Source organism: Poromitra crassiceps, assembly GCF_964638095.1.
Source record: "Poromitra crassiceps genome assembly, chromosome: 19".
NCBI classification, from domain to species: Eukaryota; Metazoa; Chordata; class Actinopteri; order Beryciformes; family Melamphaidae; genus Poromitra; species Poromitra crassiceps.
In genome coordinates, this window is record NC_139646.1 from 20,222,660 (window position 1) to 20,245,388 (window position 22,729).

At 47.0% G+C, this 22,729-nt stretch overlaps 1 protein-coding gene across 1 annotated transcript in view; it reads left to right on the top strand.

Moving 5' to 3' along the window:
* Positions 1-9,228: 9,228 nt before the first annotated feature.
* Positions 9,229-22,729, top strand: part of glis2a (GLIS family zinc finger 2a) — a 42,004-nt gene continuing 28,503 nt past the window's right edge. The window contains exon 1 of the mRNA XM_083656209.1: positions 9,229-9,341. The gene's annotated coding sequence lies outside the window, so the exon portion shown is untranslated. The remainder of the gene's footprint in view (positions 9,342-22,729) is intronic.

A 22,729-nucleotide genomic window follows, 5' to 3' on the forward strand; every position in this document is an offset into this window, starting at 1 on the left:
GACCCTGGCAATCCACGGAGCTCCCGTATTCTTCAGCTTCTTCTTCATTCAGCTCAGGCACTATGGAGACGCTGGGCTGCTGAATAGCGTTTTGCTTTACCACCCTCCGGCTGCATGGTGCTTCTGGAGGCTTGGGTGTCCCATAGACTGCACCAGAATGCCGCATGATGGTTTTGATTGGGCCCTTAGGCATTTCGTCCATGCTCTGCCCATGCTCGACACCAGAGAAGTCCAGAAGGTTTATAGAATGGGAGCATGTGGGAGGACTGCAGAGAGAACTACCCTCGGCGGTGCTGAAGATCAGAGGCTCCAAGGGGGGAATGTCTGAGATGACATCTGGTGTTTCTACAAGCCCACGCAGTTCTTGAGGAGAACCCTCACTCGGAGCAATACAGTTCCTTTGTCTTGTTCTGTAGGTATCAGAACTGACAGTTTTGGGCGTGGCAGGTAGAGTGGGTGCAGAAAACCCCATTTGTTTTGTTCTGCAGGTATCATCAGACCTGGCCGTTTTTGGCCTGACAGACGGAGTGGGTCCAAAAATCCCTTCCATCTCCAGGCCTAGGGAGGTCTCTTTAGTGGGACAATGCGAGACAGACCCGTTTGCCACATGCTGAGTTGGCAGAAGGCATTTCTGGCTAGGTGGATTATATACAGGTGCACTGAGTTTCATTGGCATCTTATTTGTCCTGGCAATTTTTAGCCTGGCAGGTGGAGTGGTTGCAACAATCCCCTGACACTGAAGGCTTTTCAGTGATGCCTCCATCTCCAGTCCTGCGGTGACATTTCGAATGGGACGAGTGACAGACCCTGTTGCCACACGCTGAATTGGCACAAGGCGTCTCTGGCTAGGAGTTGGATTATATACAGGTGTGCTGAGTTTATATACAGGTGTGCTGAGTTTATATACAGGTGTGCTGAGTTTAATCGGCATCTTATTGGACCTGACCACTTTTGGACTGGCAGGTGGAGTGGGTGCAACAATCCCCTGACACTGAAGGCTTTTCAGTGATGCCTCCATCTCCAGTCCTAGGGTGACATTTTTAACGGGACAATGAAAGACAGACCTTGTTGCCACACGCTGAATCGGTGAAACGTGTGTCTGGCTAGCACGTGGATTATATACAGGTGTGCTGAGTTTAATCGACACCTTATTGGATCGGACCATTTTTGGCCTTGAAGGTGGAGTGGGTGCAAAAACCTCCTGACACTGAAGGCTTTTCAGTGACGCATCCATCTCCACTCGTAGGGCGACATTTTTAACAGGACAATGAGAGACAGACCCTCTTGCCACATGCTGAATTGGTGCAAGGCCCATCCGGCTAGGAGGTGGATTAAATACAGGCGCCCTGCGTTTCGTCAGCTTGCTGGATCTTGGAGCTGCCACTTGTGAAGCATGTTGTGTGTCTTTCTCACAGGCACACAACATGGGTTTGAGTGGACCTTTAGTATGTCTGTTTCTCATCCTCTCCTGCACACAAGAACATTTATTTTTAATGTGTGGGGATGTCAAGAAAGCCACTGTGAGGAGTGTACGCTTGACTGGTGGACTGGTCTTCACAGTTGAAGACTGCCATTCTGTCTTCACCTTCTTGTCAACAGTGGTGCTGTTGATCAGGTGGGACCGATGCTTCTGCCTCGCTTAAGGTCTTTGCTGGGAAACTCCAAGGGAAAAGAGCTCTGGCGCCCCAGCAGTTTAGGGAGAGGAGAGGATCTAGATGGCCAGTTTCAGAGCTCTGCAGACTGGTGCCTCTCGTACCTCCACCAGTGTTGGGAAAGATACTCAGGAAGTGTAATAAGTTACTTAGTCGCTAGAACTTTTGTGCTCTAAATTCTATATAGAATTGTGCTTGGTCGATGGTCCATGTTGTTGACGCAGGCTCAGGCTTGATTGGCTGGGTTGTGAGTTGTCCAATTTATACCCTCAGCAGGGAAAGGCGTATGACATCACTGATGATGTCACAATGTCAATGCATAAGTGACATCATCAGTTGACATCAGTTCACTCAACATGGTCATTGTGAAATCACCGGTGATTTATGACATCACTGATTATGTTACTAAGGATGAAAAGGAGGACAAGGGTGTGAGGATGACCAGGGACAGAATGTAGCAGTGGCGGCTGGTCACTAGAGGGCGGCTCGAGTAGAAAGTCCACCTTAAACATGCTAAAAATGCTAAACATAGACTAAATTAGTTGGATACTGTGAAATAATTATAAAATAATTGCATACTCAGACAATGTGCCTGGTAGTCTATCTATCTGTGTCTGTCAGTGTCAGCAGCACGGTCTGCAGCAGCCTCTGTGAATTATACTGTCCCCGCCTGCTTTGGGCGCCGTTATAACATGTGTCTATGTACCTCATTTGGCCGGTTAAACATTTACTAAGCACGTGAGCTAAGGCTGATCTCTAATTTGTTTAATTCAGATTGCCCACAGGGCGCAGATCTCAGATCTCACCTGTCCAATCAAGTCTGTCCTGGGGGCATAGGAACGATATCAATTCGCTGTGAATTAAAAAGTGGGAGGGCAGCTTGTTGGACTATCAGGAAATGCAGCATACCGCGGAAATCAACTGAAATCAGACATTTGGGACTTATTCAGCTATTCTCCTGACAAGAATGTTCATTCACTGGAAGAGAAAGGAGGTTAAAAGCCTGGAATTAAATGCATGATGATTTTACCAGCATGGAGAGCAGATGTGGTGAACTTGTTGACCTCGTTTCGCGAGGGGGGGGGGGGCAGACACACTACAACGAGCAGAGGAGCATGGGAGACTGGCCGGGCATGTCAGACAGAGCCTGCAGCCCGGCTTCCAGTAGGTGGAAATCGTGTGAAACATTGGCTGACTGTTATTTTATGAGCAGATGTGAATAGCGGTATAGGCTACTTCAGTGGTTCCCGACCTTTTTTGTCTTATGTACCCCTTGAGCTGTTTTGCCATGCCAAAGTACCCTCTCACTCATGCGTGTCGACGATTCTCTGAAATGTGTTCTATTAAAATCATAGTAGGCCTCTCTAACACATCTGATTATTAAATGAAAATCATTTGAATGACCCCCTTTAATACAATTCAGTTTTCAATTTAAAAAGTCATCAGTTTTACCAAGATGGGCCTAAAATTACTTGGAATATTGCTTTTATCATTTTGTAAAGACATTGCAATCCCCAATCTTTCCAAGTACCCCCTGCAAGCTGCTCAAGTAGCTACCCCTAGGGGTACACGTACCCCTGGTTGGGAAACACTGGGCTACTTAACACCAATTTATTTAGCAAAGGATATAACGAGCTATCAGACTCATAATAGTCTATTGAATACCAAAAACAATTAACCATTACCACATTACACATGCAAACACACCAATCAATTCAGTATTCAATACAAACCGTGACCACTTTTATAAGCTAGACTCTGTTCAAATTAACCAGCTGGAACAAATTGTTTTTACATACAGATTGTCTAAATAAGCTACATAGGCTATAATAAATAATACACGAAGATATAATTCGGCCGATATATAAATTACCATATAGTAGGATAGTCAGCTCTAGCCTGCATATTTTAATCCAAACCTAAAGAGTTCAATGTGAGCCTGGTTATTAAGAAGACTTAATGAATTTACCCATAACAGCCAGATCCAGAATTTTTATCGTTGTATTATTGAGAGCTTTCTAACTAGTTAATTTACTGTATGGTTTGGTAATCTTACTGTCAAGGAGTGAACATCTTTAAACAGAGTAGTGCGCCTTACAGGACAACTGGTGCCAATCTGCCGGCTCTAGAAGAGCTCTATAGCTCCAGACTTCTGTCCCGTGTCTCCAGTATTGTCAGGGACCCTGCAGGTTGTCAGGGGCCCTGCAGGTCAGTATTGGTCAGTATTGTCAGGGACCCTGCAGGTCAGTATTGTCAGGGACCTCACCCTGCAGGTCAGTATTGTCAGGGACCCTCTCTCTCGTAACGGGACAAGCCCGTCTTTTATTGTCACACGAACACCACAACACATGCATGCGGCCACAACACACTCATGCTGAAAGTGTCCTCTGCATTTAACCCATCCAGGCATGTCCTTTCCTCCGGGGGGCAGGCCAGGAGCAGTGGTCGCTTTCTCGTACAGCGCCCAGGGACCAACTTCGGATGTTGTCGTCACTGGTCGGATGACGATGACGATCTGATCTTCTGCATGTTTTTAGTGGGGGGGTTATATACGGAGGAACCCCCTGGGGGAGCACGGGGAGAACATGCAAACTCCACACAGAGAGAAAGGCCCTTACGACGAGATACCCCACCTGGGCAGTGGGCACTGAGGATATGGGGGGGAACACAACCACAGCGCCCACAGTGTCCCAGGCGAGAATCGAACTCAGGACCTTCTGACTGTGAGGCGACAGCTCTACCACTGAGCCCCTGCAGGCCATCCGGTTACCAGCTTCTTTTATCGACTCCCCCTGAGAAGACACTACCGCTCTACTAAATGCTCCACCACTCGTTTTTTCAAGAGCTTCTTCCCAAGCGCAGTGTGTCTGAACGATCACAATTCCAAATGTTAGATCTATGCACCTGTCTAGAATTCCTAGACCACGCTCCCTTTTTCTCTGTTGTTTTTCCAAGATGTCTTATATCCATGAAATATTGCTCTATAGGCACTTTATTTTGTGCACTTTATTATCCTGCACTTTAAATCTAAGCCAGATGATTCAGGCCTATGTGTTTTTGTCCCATTTTACTTTATTGTATTATTTTATATCTCATTGTTTTTACATATTGTCAGGGATTTGTCATGTTTGTTATGTATGTTTTTAAGCTCCTTGCCCCCCAAATCCAATGTAGTTTCTACTGCAAATGGCAAATAAACTGACTCTGACTCTAGTCTGCGTAAGTCAAACTGTAGTAAAGGGTTAAGAGACATGTTTGGTTAACCAACCTGGATATTTTTCTGATGAGACATTGATTTCATTATTTTATTACAGACAAGATGAATGTGGTTTTTACTATTCAAATTCTCATCAATCAATCAATCAATCAATCCGAATTCAGAGGAATTTAGTAGATGAGACATGAAGGAGTTAATTCCCATATGATTTTGGCACTATGACCACAATATTTCTTTCTAGTGAATATCATGAAGTTGGTGTGACTTGTTTATTTACTCCAGAACAGTAGTCCTAGGCTAAATACAGCTGGAGTAAACCCTCTCAGATATCATATCAGAATGAGGAAGGCAACATTACTGGGAAGTGAACCTGAAGTTTTTCCAATCATGACTGTTAATTGGTGCAGTCAGATCCTTTGAGACAGGTCTGCCATCTAACAAGTCTCAACACACTTCACTAACATCAGGCTATTCCTCAGTCTGCATAAACAGTATGTTTGTAAAAGCTAGCTGACCAACCAAATCAATCGAACTACATGGAACTAGCTAGGCGTGTTATGGTAATATCTTTCTTACCCCAACAGCCTTACAAATTTTAGTACAATTTTCATTCCTTCATGGAAATTCAAGGGTGGCAAATTGAATAGGTTTGTTATAGCAAAATGATTGAAAACCCACTTCGGCAGTATTGTTAATGTTTTGACAGTCAGAAAGAGCTTTTAAGCCCAGTTGGCTTCTTCTTAGAATTTCTATTATCTGACCACTAGAGGGAGAGATTGAACACAGTATATACTTGGCCACAGCAGGGCCAAATGGCACTCAATTCTACTCGAGCTACAATATCCTAAATAAAAAGACAGACAGACAGACAGACAGACAGACAGACCGACCGATATTGGTGGAAAGTGGTTTATGTGAATAGAGAATTGAGTTTAACACCACAGCCATGTTTGGCTCTCTAAACCCATCTAATGTATGAAATGTGTTTTGTCCAATGTTTATTCATAAAGATCATTTACAATGTATTTTGCTTCCAAATTAATGAATATTAACCCTTTCAGGGGCGTGAACAGAAGTGAGAACCAATCGCTGAAAAATGCAATTCCATGATCTCCAAATGTCAAAAGTTTGTGATACAAAATCAGAGCATTCATTTTTCTATGATGTTCCTCAAGGTCTTGTTGTTTTAATGTGGTATTTTGGAGGGATTTATGAGTTTTCTTTAATCAATTCTAGAGTGGTCAAAAATGGTTAGATCTTGACCAAATCTGTGTAACAAATGGTATCAACCCCAAAATTCCATCATAATGTTCTAAGCCCTTATACACTCTAAAATTTCAACATTTAAATAACCAAAACACAATGTTTATTACAGATTTATGACTAGAAAAAGTTGACACAATGCTGAGCTGCATCTCAAAGCTTTCCAGTATTCAGATAATGTGTAGCACTTCTGTGTGGCATATACTGCTGACCTGCTATGGTAGAGATCTTTAGGGCCTAAAGATCCCCTGTTCCCCTAAAAACACCCAAAAATGGTGTCTAGGGATGTAGATTAGGTTACTGGCTGATGGCCATGTTAATTCCTTTTTCCAAAACTACGTATTTAAATTCTGAGATTCATTGCAGATTTCTGAGAATAAAGTCAGAATTCTGAGTTTAAAGTCAGAATTCTGAGTTAAAAGTCAGAATTCTGACTCAGAATTCAGAGTTCTGACCTGGGACCGGTTTACATCCTTCCTAAATGCTGCACTCAGTACCACCCTTGCTTGAGTCTGTGCCCCACCTGAGCCTTTCCTCAATTGCAACTGCATATTTCGTTTGAGTTGATGCCATTTGTTACATAAATGCAAGTTTTAACCATTTTTGACTCAAGAATTGATAGAAAATGGCCAAACTTCCCTCCAAAATACCACATTATACCTTGAAAAACACCATATTGCATAACACATAGTCCGTCTAATATTTGTCCAACATTAAAATGCAAAGCCAATAAGTCCTTTGTCTGCCAATATTGAAATAATGTGTGTACTCCATACCTCCATCGCTGACCTCCATTTCAATTAAATGCCATACCTTTTGCCTGAACTTGTCAGCCCATAGTTTTGAATAAGCGTTTTTTAAGTTTGCTTTCTAACGTAAAGTAGACAAGTACAGTAAAAGCTTGTGGTCGGTAGGACTTTACGGCCAGACATCAAGACAGCACGCTTTGATTCACATCTTTTACAGCAATTCTGAGTCAAGTACATTGAGGCTCCATGATCAGTGATGTCTTAATTCATTCGACTGTGTTGATGATATAGGGTCTGTGGTAACAATACTGATCTCGTTCTTTTCTGGAGGATGACATGGCAAGGAGTGGAAACCATAACAGCAAGGCCAATGGGAGAAACCAGGGAAAACACCAAGCTGTTTACAGTAATGTAGGACGTCACAGGTCACTGTCAGCCAGTGTTGGGCAAGTTACTTTCAAAATGTAATATACTACATATTACTAGTTACTTTCATTTGAAAGTAATACGTTACTTTACAATATTACTGTCTGTGTAGAGTAAATCGTTACTTATTACACTACTTTTGCATTACTTTCACCAAAATAACAGCAGCAGCAGAATATCCTATTCATTTGTTATTGTCATCTGTAGTGGTTATTTGCATAAAAACACACAGTTTCATTAGGAAATGATTGTATCTTTTTTAAACGTGCTTTAATTTAATAAAATCTAACTCAATTTGTAACTTGAGTTACTTTATTATTGAGTTACAAAGTAACTGATATAATATTACTGAAATGCTATAAGTAATAAGTTATATTACTGAGTTACTGCTAAAAGTAATATATATTACATGTAATATGTTACTTTTGTAATGAGTTACCCCCAACACTGCTGTCAGCATACAGCTGACTAGCATAGCAGCATTGGGAATCTTTGGTTCCTGTTTATCTCTGCTATCAGAGGTGTACAATCTGAAATCAGGATACATCTGCTTCTTGAGGCTCTAGTCAAATTGAACTGATTCAGTCTGACATGCTGTGGTTATCAGTAGCCTAATTCACTTCACAATCATGGGGCGGGGGGGCACATCCAAGCACACACGCTGGACAGGTGGAATTGTATTCATAGCACTGGAGAAAAACAAAACATTCTGATGTGACTGTGGTCAGTCAAGTAGGATTTTTAATTTATGTTAAAAACAAAACAAAGAAAAACTCTAGAGCGTAGAAGAGTAAAATAAAGGTGGTAACTAACTAAAGGCCCGTCTTCCAAATGTTAACACAAAGCGCCAACGCTGAACTTGAAAACACCATGATGGAAAAATCTCTTCCAGTCTGAAATTGAATAATGATAGGCTTTATGGAGGGAGTCACTCTATAGAGAGAGAGAGAGGGGGGGGGGACTTTAATGTCACATGTGTCAAGAAACAATACAACATTTAATAGAAATCTAACATACAAAACACATGCATGCACGCACGCACGGACACACGCACACACACACACACACACGCACGCACACACACACACACACACACACACACACACACACACACACACACACTCACACACGCGCACACACACACACACACACACACAGACACACGAGAGTCAACAGCTGGAAGCGGAGGCTGCATCTGTATTCTGGCATCTCTCTCCTCTCTCCCTGTCTCCTTCCCTCCCACTCTCTCTTCCCCTCTCTCCCCTTCCCTCCCTCCCTCTATCTCCCCCCTCTCTCTCCCCTCTCCCTTCCTCTCTCTCCCCCTTTCCCGCCCTCTCTCTCCCTCAGATCCCCCATTCCCTCCCTCTCTCTCCCTCTTTCGCTCTCTCTCCCCCTCACCCTCCATCTCCCCCCCCCCCTTTCTCTCCCCCCTTTCCCTCCCTCTCTCTCCCTCCCCCTCCCTTCCTCTCTCTCTCTCTCTCTCTCTCTCTCTGACAGCCTGTTCCCTCATGCACCGCCGCTGAGAGCTCAGTTGACCAGCGTCGCAACTGAGCGATGCACCTCGGAGAGCGCGTCTGTCTTTTCCAGCGGATTTGACACACACACATCGCAGCCTACAGCCTCACACATTTCATCAGCGCATTGTTTTGTGTTTCCGTTTCGTTTTTTTAAACGGCAGTCTATTTTCTAGCAACGCAATTTACAGGACAGGGTTTTCGACTGCACACAGATCTGAAAACTGACTCTAACCGCTAGCAACAGGCTCCCCCTTCTCCTTTTCCTCAGAAATTGAACGATCTCCCCGTGTGGGGAGAATTTGATAGTTTTTGTTTTGATCAGTAACCTGCCGGCGACAACAGATAACTTAATCTATGATGGTCCTGGAAACGCCAGACAAACTCGCTTGAATTGGACAATTTATTGTGTCTTATTGGCGGCTTGTGAACATCTACAGACAGACACAGACAGACAGACAGACAGACAGGCAGACAGCTGGGAGAAGAGGAGACTCACTGCCACGGGCTTTTCCTTCAGGTAAATACCAGCTGTCCTCTCTCTACCTATCTTCACTATCTGTCTGTAGGCCTACTGCTCATGCGTGAGTTGATAGTGACCTTATGGTATCACAGTAGGCTACAGTGTGATACACAAGCTATTTGTATAGTATCCTTGCAAAAATAGACACAGCATAGGCTATATACGATTAGTCTCTGAAGCATCCTGTAGCCTGCTGTGCACTATTATTAGTCACATGTAGCTACTATGTTGCAATATGTGTGTGTGTGTGTGTGTGTGTGTGTGTGTGTGTGTGTGTGTGTGTGTGTGTGTGTGTGTGTGTGTGTGTGTGTGTGTGTGTGTGTGTGTGTGTGTGCAAACTAGTTGAAGAACCATCTAAAAGCGTATGTGCACTTCATTATTTGGATGGAGATGTGAAATTAAATTGTGATGGCCAAGCCCTCTAATTAGTAGAATAAAATGGAGGCTAATTAATAATTGTGATACATTCTTCTACCTTGTGATTCATATAGTCACACTTTTATTTTGTGATATATTGAATTTTGATATATTGTCCTGCCTGCAGGTATAATACATCCATGTACTATGTGTGTATGCACGTAGGCCTTTGCCTATATACTGTATGTATGCCGATCTATGTGTTCATGTGAAGTGTTGACCTACACTATGTAAGTGTAGTATTTGTGTAGTTGTAGGCTTTTCTAGCCTGGAGGTTTCCTTCCCTGAGCAATGAGCATAGGCCAACTGATGTAAAGCACAGTAAACCCAGGCCTTAAAATATGTGTGCAATGTGTAGGAGCTAGTGAGTGAGATTATAACCCTATAGGCTCTCTCTGTCTCTCTGTCTCTCACTCACTCACTCACACACACACACACACACACACACACACACACACACGCACGCACACACACACACACGCACGCAGAGCAACTCCCAAGTGGGGCAGGGTAGAGACGAGACCTCTGCCTCCTCTCCTCCCAACACTCTGGGTCGTCAAATCCCAAAGTCCTCCGCCCGCGCTGACTGCACCGCCGGGCTCCTCACCTCCTCCTTAAAGGCTGATAGGTCTCTGCAGCAGAGAAACCTAACTCCAGCTGCTCTGATGTTCTGATGCTCTTACAGAGCCCAAGCAAGTGGCAACCTTCAAGGCCCATGAAGCCAATGCTGAAGTGCCAAAAACTGCAGTTCCTCGAATGTACTTGGGACTTGCTCCAAAAGCAAGTCCATCCCCATAGACCCCCATGTGAAAATGCCCAACTTTACAGCAGAAATAAACATGTTTACAGCCTGGTTAAAAAAAAAACCCAAACAAACAACTTTTTGGTCTCTATTCACCTTATGTAGCCACACCCATTTGACCCGGTTGCGTGATCGTGTGACGACTTCCGGCAAAAAAAAGAAAAAGAAAGGCCGGCTGCTCCAATATCATCTAACTCTGAATTAACTAATAATTTAGCCAATTGTATGTAACATACCAAATAAAAGCAAACGGCAATGTCTAAGAATGCAACACCATGTAACTGGCTCGTTAATTCTCGCATTCCAGGGAATTACGTTAACGTCTGCAGGTCTTATAGACGTAAGTGGCTCAAGCTGCGCTCGGAGGAGAGAAAACCATCTGAAGCTTTCTTTGTTGGAGTCCAGGTATGTTTTACAAGAAAGTGCTTGTCATTGTCGACGATAACGTTATCTGACCTGGCTAACAGTGGATACTCCGCTTGCTTGCTGTGTACCGAGCTCAAAGTAGTAGGCTACGTTCTTTGTTTTACCCCCTGCACTGGCCGCTACAAAAACAACTCTCTTCTTCTGACGTTTCGCGCCGTGACCGCCGGAAGTGTTAACACGACCCGGAAGAATTTGGCCCACTGCCGCATATGAACATAAGGTGAATAGCTAATTTCATCGTTCCTGACACCTGTACGGGTGAGGGGGGGGTAAGGGTAATATACAGTAACTCATCCATTCATACAGTCTATAGCTGCAAAAACAAGTCTATACCTGCAAAAACAAGTCCAATTGCCTAAAAGTGTATGGGAAAAATGATTCCACTTCTCACTTGACTTATTACCTCAGTAAAAACGTTTGTAATGAGTTTATGGTCTCACTCGGTAGTTTCAAGCCTTCTTCACAGTATGGTGTTCATTTTGTAAATCATGGTCCCATTTAGAGTAAAATAGATGATAAAACAGACGATGCTTTGGCGCATGACTGACAGGTCGCCTGTCCAGTGATCGTGCAGCTCGTCGATTACGGACCAATAGCAGGCGTTGCCGCAGCTCTTCTCATCCAAATATGGTCACTTCTGGCTACCCCCCCCCCCCCCCACCCAATATGGCGACGGTCAAAATGCTAAACTCGAGGCTTCAAAACGGGAGTCCACAACCCAACGGGTGACAATGGCTACGTCCATATTTTGTATACGGTCTATATGGGCCAAGTCTAGGCAGGGACGTGTTTTTTTATTTTTTGAACATGCAAGGTTTTCATCCGACGGCGGCGGCGTTACGCAGGTTGCAGCCTGGTTGCATCATGCTGTCTTCTGATTGGCCAGGCAGAAGGCCTAACAGGCAGACAGTCATGGATGGATTTTGGGAAAGGCCCCGACTCGACTCCAGCCATGAAGCCAACTCTTTTCCTGTTGTTGTTGTTGGGTGCGTCTGTCTCCAGCAGCCTCTCCTGCATCCACCCACACTGTCTGCTGCCTGCTGCCTGCTGGGTGCCAGTGCTGCTGCTCGGACATATGGCGCGTGCGTGTGTGTGTGTGTGCGTGTGTGTGTGTGTGTGTGTGTGTGTGTGTGTGTGTGTGTGCGTGTGTGCACACGCGTGCGTGTGTGTGTGTTAGGACAGTAGTGTAGAAAGGACAGGAGGAAGGAAGGAAACAAGGAAGAAATAAAGGAAGAAAGAAGTGAAAGAAAGAATGAAAGAAAGAAAGAAAGAAAGAAAGAAAGAAAGAAAAAGAACAAAGTGAAGAAAGAAAATGAAGAGGAAAACAAAGTGATGTTTGTATACAGCAGATGTGATTGGAGAGAGAGGGGCTGTGCTAAGAAAGCAAGAAAACAAGCAAAAGCGAGCAAGCAAGAAACCAACAACCAACAGGTAGTGATGCCAGGGAGAGTGTTGGAATGTAGCTGAACAGGGAGGAGAGCAGTGGGCCTCCTCGTACCTCCAACCTGAAAGCCCCCTCTGAAGCCCCCTATGGCTCCTGTCCTCCTCCTCGTACCTCCAACCTGAAAGCCCCCTCTGAAGCCCCCTATGGCTCCTGTCCTCCTCCTCGTACCTCCAACCTGAAAGCCCCCTCTGAAGCCCCCTATGGCTCCTGTCCTCCTCCTCGTACCTCCAACCTGAAAGCCCCCTCTGAAGCCCCCTATGGCTCCTGTCCTCCTCCTCGTACCTCCAACCTGAAAGCCCCCTCTGAAGCCCCCTATGGCTCCTCCTCACTGACCTAAATCATTATGGAAAAACCCATCCACAATTTTTTTGGACTGACGTTTTGCAGGCAAAGTGTTGTCCGTCTGTCGCTAGCCTGGTAAACCAGCCGGTCACGTGAACTCACAGTTCATTTTGTTCTACCAGACCGTCTGGCCTCACGCTTTCACCCAGTGTTTGCAGTGGGCGGAAGTGGGGCGGGTGTCCTTGCCTTGACAGACAACTCCTCCTTCAGCCAATCAGTGTTGGATCCAGTCAAACCCAAATCCACTCGGGAGAGCGGCAAAAACATATTTTCCGCAGAGAAACTCCGCTGTTGCAAACTCCTGTACTAGTTTAATTGTTGTTATTGAGTCTATTTCTGCAAATAACTGCACTTTATGGCTGTTTAAACTCGACGAATGTTGACATTACTCCTCGAGGCGGACAAGCACGGAGGCAGCCATTATTGTTTTCCCAGCGGTGTTCCTGATTGGCCGGTTATGATGTCAACTTCGAGGCAGGTCGCTGTGTGGCTCGTACGCTTTGCAGTTTCTGCAAAAGCCCTCCCAGGCCTTGAGGCCAGACAGTCTGGTAGAAGGAAATGAAATGTGAGTTCACGTGACCGGCTGGTTTACCAGGCTAGTCTGTCGCCATATTGGGGTCCTTCATTTCTCTTTCTTTTTCATTTATTTGATTAGGGACAGAAACTATCTGTATCTGACGAGAGTTCCTTTGTTCGCCCGGTTAGCCGCGGTTTGTTTTGCTAGAGGTTGGCTAGGTTAGTGCTCCTTTGTGTTTTCCACCCGTGTTGGGCGTGGTTTCTGAATGATGACGCGCTCCGCAGTGTCTCTATGAACGGCAACGACGGGACTTCTGAGTCCTGCCTCAAGTGGCCATTCGAGGAGCTACAGCTTTCAGGATGACTTCCGTGTCTTCATGGGAAAACCCGAGACATTGCCCACTGCTCCTCCTGTCCTCCTCCTCGTACCTCCAACCTGAAACCCCCCTCTGATGCCCCCTATGGCTCCTCCTGTCCTCCTCCTCGTACCTCCAACCTGAAAACCCCCTCTGATGCCCCCTATGGCTCCTCCTGTCCTCCTCCTCGTACCTCCAACCTGAAACCCCCCTCTGATGCCCCCTATGGCTCCTCCTATCCTCCTCGTACCTCGTACCTCCAACCTGAAACCTCCCTCTGATGCCCCCTATGGCTCCTCCTATCCTCCTCGTACCTCCAACCTGAAACCCCCCTCTGATGCCCCCTATGGCTCCTCCTGTCCTCCTCCTCATACCTCCAACCTGAAACCCCCCTCTGATGCCCCCTATGGCTCCTCCTATCCTCCTCATACCTCCAACCTGAAACCTCCCTCTGATGCCCCCTATGGCTCCTCCTATCCTCCTCGTACCTCCAACCTGAAACCTCCCTCTGATGCCCCCTATGGCTCCTCCTGTCCTCCTCCTCGTACCTCCAACCTGAAACCCCCCTCTGATGCCCCCTATGGCTCCTCCTATCCTCCTCGTACCTCCAACCTGAAACCTCCCTCTGATGCCCCCTATGGCTCCTCCTATCCTCCTCGTACCTCCAACCTCAAACCTCCCTCTGATGCTCCCTATGGCTCCTCCTGTCCTCCTCCTCGTACCTTCAACCTGAAACCCCCCTCTGATGCCCCCTATGGCTCCTCCTGTCCTCCTCCTCGTACCTCCAACCTGAAACCCCCCTCTGATGCCCCCTATGGCTCCTCCTGTCCTCCTCCTCTTACCTCCAACCTGAAACCTCCCTCTGATGCCCCCTATGGCTCCTCCTGTCCTCCTCGTACCTCCAGCCCTCCCGGGCGTCCCCGCCTGAGGCTCCCTGCCTGTGTGGCTGCCCTGGCCCAGCTTGGCCCTCTGCTCTGTTGTCTTCATACTTTCCCTGCTGTTTGTACATGAGAGTTCAGCGGGTTCAGCCCAGCTATAAAAGCACCACTCCCCCCCGCTCTCTCCCCTGCGGCAGAGGCAGGAGGAGCGGGCCTCATGTGGGTGGGGTGGAGAAGGAGGCCTCCCCTGGTTCTCCTCTCCTCTCCTCTCCTCTGCTCTCCTCCTCTCCTCTCCTCTCCTATCCCTTCTCTTTCCCCACTCTCTCCTGCACTTGGTTGGCTGGCTGGTTGGTTGGTTGTGGTATCGTTTTTGGGCCCAGCCCTGGACCAGGCATTCATTTTTCTCCTCTTAGTTTCTAACCGCTAACTAACCACTGGCTCCCTGCCCCCCCCCACCCCCCACCCCCCACCCCCATCCTAGGAATGTCTCATTCACCTCCTGTGTCTCTCTCTCCTCTCTCTCTCCCTTGCTGAAGCACACATGCATGTGTGCTAAGATCTACAAATAAACACACATGCATTTAGCACACATAGTATTAAGTTTGCCAACATGCCAACACAATCCAATCAACAGCCAGCCAGAAGTAGGCACACGCACACGCACACGCACACGCACACGCACACGCACACGCACACGCACGCACGCACGCACACACACACACACACACACGCACGCACGCACACACACACACACACACACAAAGGCCCCCCGTCAATGTGAGCAGGCCACCTGCGAGGGTCCACACATACATCCATAAACCTTCCTTTCTTCTCCCTCTCGTTTCCATTCTCCTCCTGAGAGCCGAGCGCCTGGGCCTTCATTTCCAAAACAAACACAGACGGAATTCCACAAACCCCACCCCCTCCTCTCCTCTCCTCCCCCACCCCCTCCTCCCTCCCTCCCTCCCTCCTCTCCTCTCCTCCCCCACCGCCCCTCGTCCTCCCCCGCCCACTCTCCTCTCCTACCCCACACCCCTCCTTCCTCCCCCTCCATCTCTCCTCTCTTACCCCCACACCCCCTCAATCTCTCCTCCCCCCTCCAACTCTCCTCTCCTACCCCCACACCCCCTCCCTCCTCGCCCCTCCATCTCTTCTCCCTCCCTCTCTCCTCTCCTCTCCTACCCCACACCCCTCCTTCCTCCTCCCTCCAACTCTCCTCTCCTACCCCCACACCCCCTCCCTCCTCGCCCCTCCATCTCTCCTCCCTCCCTCTCTCCTCTCCTCTCCTACCCCACACCCCCTCAATCTCTCCTCCCCCCTCCAACTCTCCTCTCCTACCCCCACACCCCCTCCCTCCTCGCCCCTCCATCTTTCCTCCCTCCCTCTCTCCTCTCCTACCCCACACCCCTCCTTCCTCCCCCCTCCAACTCTCCTCTCCTACCCCCACACCCCCTCCCTCCTCGCCCCTCCATCTCTCCTCCCTCCCTCCCTCCCTCTCCTCTCCTCTCCTCCCCCACACCCCCTTCTCCCTCGCTCCTCTCCTCCCCCACCCCCTCCCTCCTTCCCCTCCATCTCTCCTCCCCCCTCCAACTCTCCTCCCCCCACACCCCCTCCCTCCTCTCCTCTCCACCCCCACCCCCTCCCCTCCCTCCTCCCCCTCCATATCTCCTCCCTCCCTCCCTCTCTCCTCCCTCCCTCTCTCCTCTCCTCTCCTCCCCCACCCCAACACCCCCTCCTTCCTCCCCCTCCATCTCTCCTCCCACACCCCGACACCCCCTCCTTCCTCCCCCCTCCATCTCTCCTCTTCTCCCTCCTTTCCTCCCTCCCTCCCTCCCTCCATCCCTCCCTCTTCAGGCTCTGTGTGTGTTTGAGGTTTTTTCGGCATGAGACTCAAACAAAATACTGGCCCCCGAGAAAAGTCCTGAGAGAGCGAGGGAGAGAACAGTGGAGGCAGAAAGAGGGAGAAAAAACAGGATATGCCAGGAAGGAAAATATGTCTTGGGAAAGGAGGGAAGTATGATTGTAAAGAGGGAGTGAGTGGTTGGCCGTCAGACGGCCATCGGATCAAAAGTGGGCTTCTTGCCTGCCTCCTTCCCTCGTGGCCACTGTACATTTTAGACTACAATGGAGAGACTATTTCTCTCATTTCGTCATCGCTGCTCTCCTTTCTCATCATTCTGATGTTGGCCTGTTGCTTTTGTGTCAACCTCTCCCTCACCCAGTTTGGACCAATTAACTGTAACAGATTTAGGTTTTCACCATTTGAGAACGTCTCTGAGAAAAATGGTTGCACCAATTGGAATTATTATATAGCCTACTGTTGAGTTGCTAGCCAACCTAAGACCTGAAATCATCCATATTTATATGGCATTTTTTTTATTACATCCATCACAATGCTCCCTATCTATCTATATCTATCTATCTATCTATCTATCTATCTATCTATCTATCTATCTATCTATCTATCTATCTATCCATCTATCCATCCATCTATCCATCTATCTATCTATCTATCTATCTATCTATCTATCTATCTATCTACAGTATCTATCTATCTATCTATCTATCTATCTATCTATCTATCTATCTATCTATCTATCTATCTATCTATCTATCTATCTATCTATCTATCTATCTATCTATCTATCTATCTATCTATGCCCACTCTTCCATTGAGTTGCACATTCTCTGCTAATCTGCCATTCTCTGCTGTTAGACTCTTTCCTCTCCCTTAAGGTGGAAAAACATTCTGTTCACTCACTCTGTTTGGTTAAGACTCAGCCCCAATTAGGCTCGGCTACTTCATACAAATCCAGAAAATCAGGGTGAAATTGGGAGGTAATTTCCCCCTGAACGAGGACGGAGGATTTTGGAGGATTAATTATTTGAAGGAATCTATCGTCAGTTTTTCCCCACTCGGAGTGGAAAAGCCTCTATATTTTATATTTTATATTATAGACATTTATATTTTTTATATTTTATATGAATCACACATTTAGCAGATTTGACTCTGAAACTCCCCACTGAAAACAATAGAAATTAGATTATTATCAACAGGCAGCTAGAGACGGCTATCAGCTATTAGGTGCAGCCAGAGCAATTTAGAGAGAGAGTGGCGTCAGCGGAGGACCAAAATGTGTGACATAATGAACACCCAGGACTTTTGAATGCTAAAATAAAGCTGATAATGTACAATTTGATAAAAAATAAAAAATAAAAAAATAAAAGTACAACACAAACTGTCCATTTTGCTGCAACTCGGCAGTGCTGCTTAATCCAGGACCTTACTTCCTGGAACTCTTGAGAGTAAAAAAACTGGTCCATTGGAGTAAATGGAGATGTCGCGACTCTTCTATATACACGTCTCTGGGTGCAGCTAACTCAACGCATTCTCACACGCAACTTGAGATGTTTGGTCAGGACTCAGGAGGACCCTCCTTGGCATCACTTCTCAATGCACTGGGTGCATTTTCCTCATTTGTCAACACCTTGAGCCCGTAGCCAACAACATAGCTGTGTTACGGTTATGGTTTTAAGCAACCACAACAACTTGGTTAGAGAAATGGTTTGGTCATGTTACATAAGAATGAATATATAATGATATAATGAAGAATATAATGAAATGTACTTTGAAAACACTGGGGATCGAACCCTGATTTCAGACGTGTGATTTCTTTCGAAGTCTATTGGACGACCCTGCACGCTGAAAATGTCTCCTGACCAAACTGAGTTGTGAGTGAGAACGGGTGGGCTAACTCACTAGCAATTCCATCGGTCTCTTAGTGTCTGTTAGCGTTAAAAAGTTTTTAATTAAACTGTTAAAACAGCACTTTCTTCCCCCCCCCCAGCTCATTACTACATTATATGCTGGAGCCTCTGTTCCTCTCTTCTTTCCATCTCTCGCCCTTTGTTTCTCCAATGAGAATGAGAGCAGCGGCCTACAGTACAGCTGGGATTGGTTATTATTTACTGGCTTGGCACACACACACACACACACACACACACACACACACACACACACACACACACACGCACGCACACAGACACACACACACACGCACACAGACACACACACGCACGCACACAGACACACACACGCGCACACACACACACACACACACACACACACACACATACACACGCACACAGGCTCACATACACACTCAGTGGAAAGAAATTGGGTGAATCTGCTGTGCACGTAGGAATGTGAGGCGCATGTGTTTGTGTGTTTTAGGTCTGGATGACAGAGCTGAGGGAATGAGAGAGAGACAGAGAGAAAGAATGAGAAAGAGAGAGAAATAAGGGAATTGAGAGAGAGAGAGAGAGAGATTTCTGGGATGCAGACTGTTGTGGGTCTGGCTCTGTCTAGTGAAATGAATGCCTGACGATGAAGGTTAACAGCACTTTCTCTCTCTCTCTCTCTCTCTCTCTCTCTCTCACAGTTCTCTCCTTTCTTTTCTCTGTCTTTCATTTACTAATGTTCTGTCTCCCTCCCGCTCCCTCGCTTTCTGCCTTCGTAAAACAACACAACACGCAATAATACAATAATACCCCCCATCCGTTCTTTCTCTGCGTCCCCTCACTCCTCCTTCCACATCTCTCTGTTTACCTCTCCTCTCTCTCTCTCTCTCTCTCTCTCTCTCTCTCTCTCTCTCTCTCTCTCTCTCTCCTCTCCTCTCCTCTCTCTCTCTCTCTCTCTCTCTCCTCTGAGGGCGGCGGCGGCGGCGGATGAAAGGATGGGGGAGGGCTCTGTCTGTTGGGGAGGATAAAGGGGGAGGGAGAGCCGAGAGCGGAGGAGTGGAGAGAAGTGAAGTGAAGAGGTTTGCTGTGTTGACCTTGTCCTGCTGCCAAACGGGTGGTGGTGGTGGGTGTGCGTGGGGTGTGGTGTGGAGTAATGGGTGGGGGGTCACATCTCCAGAGTGAGGCACAGGGGGGGAGAGATACAGAGAGAGAGCGAAAGAGAGAGAGAGAAGGAAGAGCCGATGTGATTGATACGTATTTTGCCATCTAAAAAGCGCAAAGGAACACACAACCTACAAAACAGTCACAACTTGTGTTACGGTTGGTGTTCTAGACAACGACTAAAACAACTCGCTTGGGTTTAGGCCCAAAAAACCAAACTTGGTTAACGTCAGGGTTTGTGTCGGAGTTCTAAATGGGGAACCGGAACAAAAACACAGGACATGGAGAGGGTCAAACCGGCTTCGCTCTCGATGAGGAAGGTGCAAATCGAGGACAGTAACGCAGGTCCACCCAGCCCACCCTCACTCCTGTCCTCAGTGACCTAGTTGAATGTAACACACGTCACTTCCAGGTGAACTAGGTGGTCGTTCTGAGTGACACGTAAAACATGAAATACGGGATCGTTTTGACTGTCGCGAAAAGAATGGAACAAAATATGTCCATGTACACAACTCAATGTGACTGCCAACACGAACTGCCATGACACCAGGTTGTACATTTCGCCATACCAGGGAAGAAAAAAAATAAGGAAGAGAGGAAGAGAGAAATAGAGAGAGAGGGGGAGAGAGAGAGAGAGAGTAATACCGCATTCAAGACAACTCGGACCGCCGTAAGTTTCAACACGGAACCTCCGGCTTGGACAGATTTGCGTTCACGCTGCACCTCCCGCTCGGGGGGAAAACCCAAACTGTTGCTATAGCAACCCGCGTTAGCATGGTAGCTACCTACTAGTGAACAATGCTAACCAAACATGCTGAATGTTGAATTTCACACAGAGCGAAACACAGATGACACAAACACATATGAAACGTTAACATGACATCATTAAGACCTCAAATTGTGTGTTAAAACGTCAACAAACGTCTTTATAATAATTTTGTGATTATCATTAACGATGCAAGTTGCCATTGTGATGTGGCTGTGACGTCAACTCGGAGAAACCGGAGCTCTGAATGATACCCGAATTTCCGAGGTGTAATTCTGGCCTGAACGACCGTTCAATTCACTTTTTACAGGTCGGAACCCATTTTTTCCGGCGGTCCGAGTTGTCTTGAACGGGGTATAAATACAGGTTTAATTCAGTGGCTGCTGAAACAAAGGCCCCAACAATATTGAATGACTTGAGAACAATTTGCGCAGTTGAATGGCCAGTCTGGTAGCCTGGTAAACCAGCCGGTCACGTGAACTCACATTTCATTTCGTTCTACCAGGCCCGTCTGGCCTCAACTCTGGGAGGGCTGTCTGCAGAAACTGCAAAGCAGACGAGCCTATCAGCGACCCGCCTTGTGGTTGACATCGTAACCGGCCAATCAGGAACGTCGCTAGCAAAACAGTAATGGCCGCCTCCTTGCCTGTCCGCCTCGAGGAGTAATGTCAATGTTCGTCTAGTTTAAACAGCCATAAAGTGCAGTTATTGCAGAAATAGACTCAATAACAGTGGATTTGGGTGTGGGTTTGACTGGATCCAACGCTGATTGGCTGAAGGAGTTGTCTGTCGAGGCAAGTACACCCGCCCGACTTCCGCCCACTGCAAAGACTGTTGTGCTTCAGGCCAGACGGGAGTGAAGAACGAAATGAAATGTGAGCTTTTGGAGAGAGCTTGCGAAACAGACACAGACAGACACAAACACATAGCCTAACACGCATGCCATCATTTGACATTGCGTCACCCCCTGTGGTGTAATGGCTGTGCTCTGTGGAGTGTTTTGGCGTTCTCCTGTCCTTCAGTAGACCTCAGGAGCACAAGTGTTTGGGTTTATGGAGCAGTGTGCTGCTGCCCGCTCTGCTCTAACCAGCCCACGCTGTGTTCACAAACATAACAGCACAAGATGAACCACTTTATGAGTGCACAATAGCATTCATTTGTTTTTTCCCTCTGGATTTTTACCCGTTTTCTCCCCAATTGTATTTGGCCAATTTCCCCTGCCCAGCTCTCCCAGCCGTTGCTCCGCCCTCCTCTGCCGACCTGGGGAGAGCTGCAGACCAGCACATGCTTCCTCTTATACATGTGCAGTTCTTTTCACCTGACAGTGAGGAGTTTCACTGGCAGGACGTATAATAATGGGAGGAGCAGGCTATCCCCCAGTTCCCCTCCCCCCTAACAGGCGTCCCGACCGACCACAGGAGGTACTAGTCAAGTGCAGCGACCTGGACACAATCCCTTAATCTGGCTTCCCACCCGCAGACACGGCCAATTGTGCCTGTACGGACGTCCGACAAAGCCGGAGGTAACGTGCAACCCTCGTGTTGACAGGGAATCCACCCCTGCACTACCTGGATGCCCTGCATTTCTCTTGTTTTTTTTCCTAAAGACCCTGTACCTACACGTAACTTGGGGTTGTGGGAGTGGGAGTCTATAAAAGTGGGGTTTGCGGCTTAAAGGTTGTCGGTTTGAATCCACTGACCAGCTGTGAGTGAGTGGGGAAAATGAATGAACAATTCTCAACAATGTCATGGATCTGCGCTTGAGCAAGGCACCGAGGACGCCAAAGCTGCTCCATTGTAGCTGCTCAGCGGCGAGCAGGAGACTGTGGTTGAACTGCTGTGCATGTGTGGAAATGTATGAAAGTGAAGCAGGGTGGTGCTGAAGAACAGTACGTGTGCTAAGTCGACCTTCTGGGTAAAAAAAAACAAAACAAAAAATAACGAGTAAAACGTGTCGTGCCTCACAAATTATGCATGCAGCCTTTGTTTGCATTCTTTCGCTGCTTGGGGAAGCATGAAGAAACAGCTGTGATGAATGGACTCTCTACGGATCAGAACCCGGACTCTCTACGGATCAGAACCTGGCAATCGCTGCTGTGCCAAACTCATTCTTTACCAACCCAGCTCAACTCAAAGTGATGTGGCGAGTGGGATCATAGAGTCTTTATAGTTGTGGCACATGGACAGTAAAGTTTCGGGAACTATACCGACTGAAAATTGTATCTTTATAACGCCCCATTATAGGAAAAACAGTGTGATTTCATAAACGCTGAAACAGTGCAAAGATCTATCATCTCTCCAGATTTTCTCAAAACTCAAAAAGTCAACAATCTCTGACACTCACTGGGGACAACTGTTGCCAAAAGACTCATCCTGAAGGAATGGAAGTCCTCCTCTTCACCTTCTTTTCAAGTATGGCTGATGGACATGGTTTCTGTTATACAGATGGAGAGACTCAGGTTCCTGAGAGCCAAACTTGCTTAGAAAGTTCTTAACTATTTGGGACCCGTTTCTGGGCTACTTTGACGAGGTTAAAA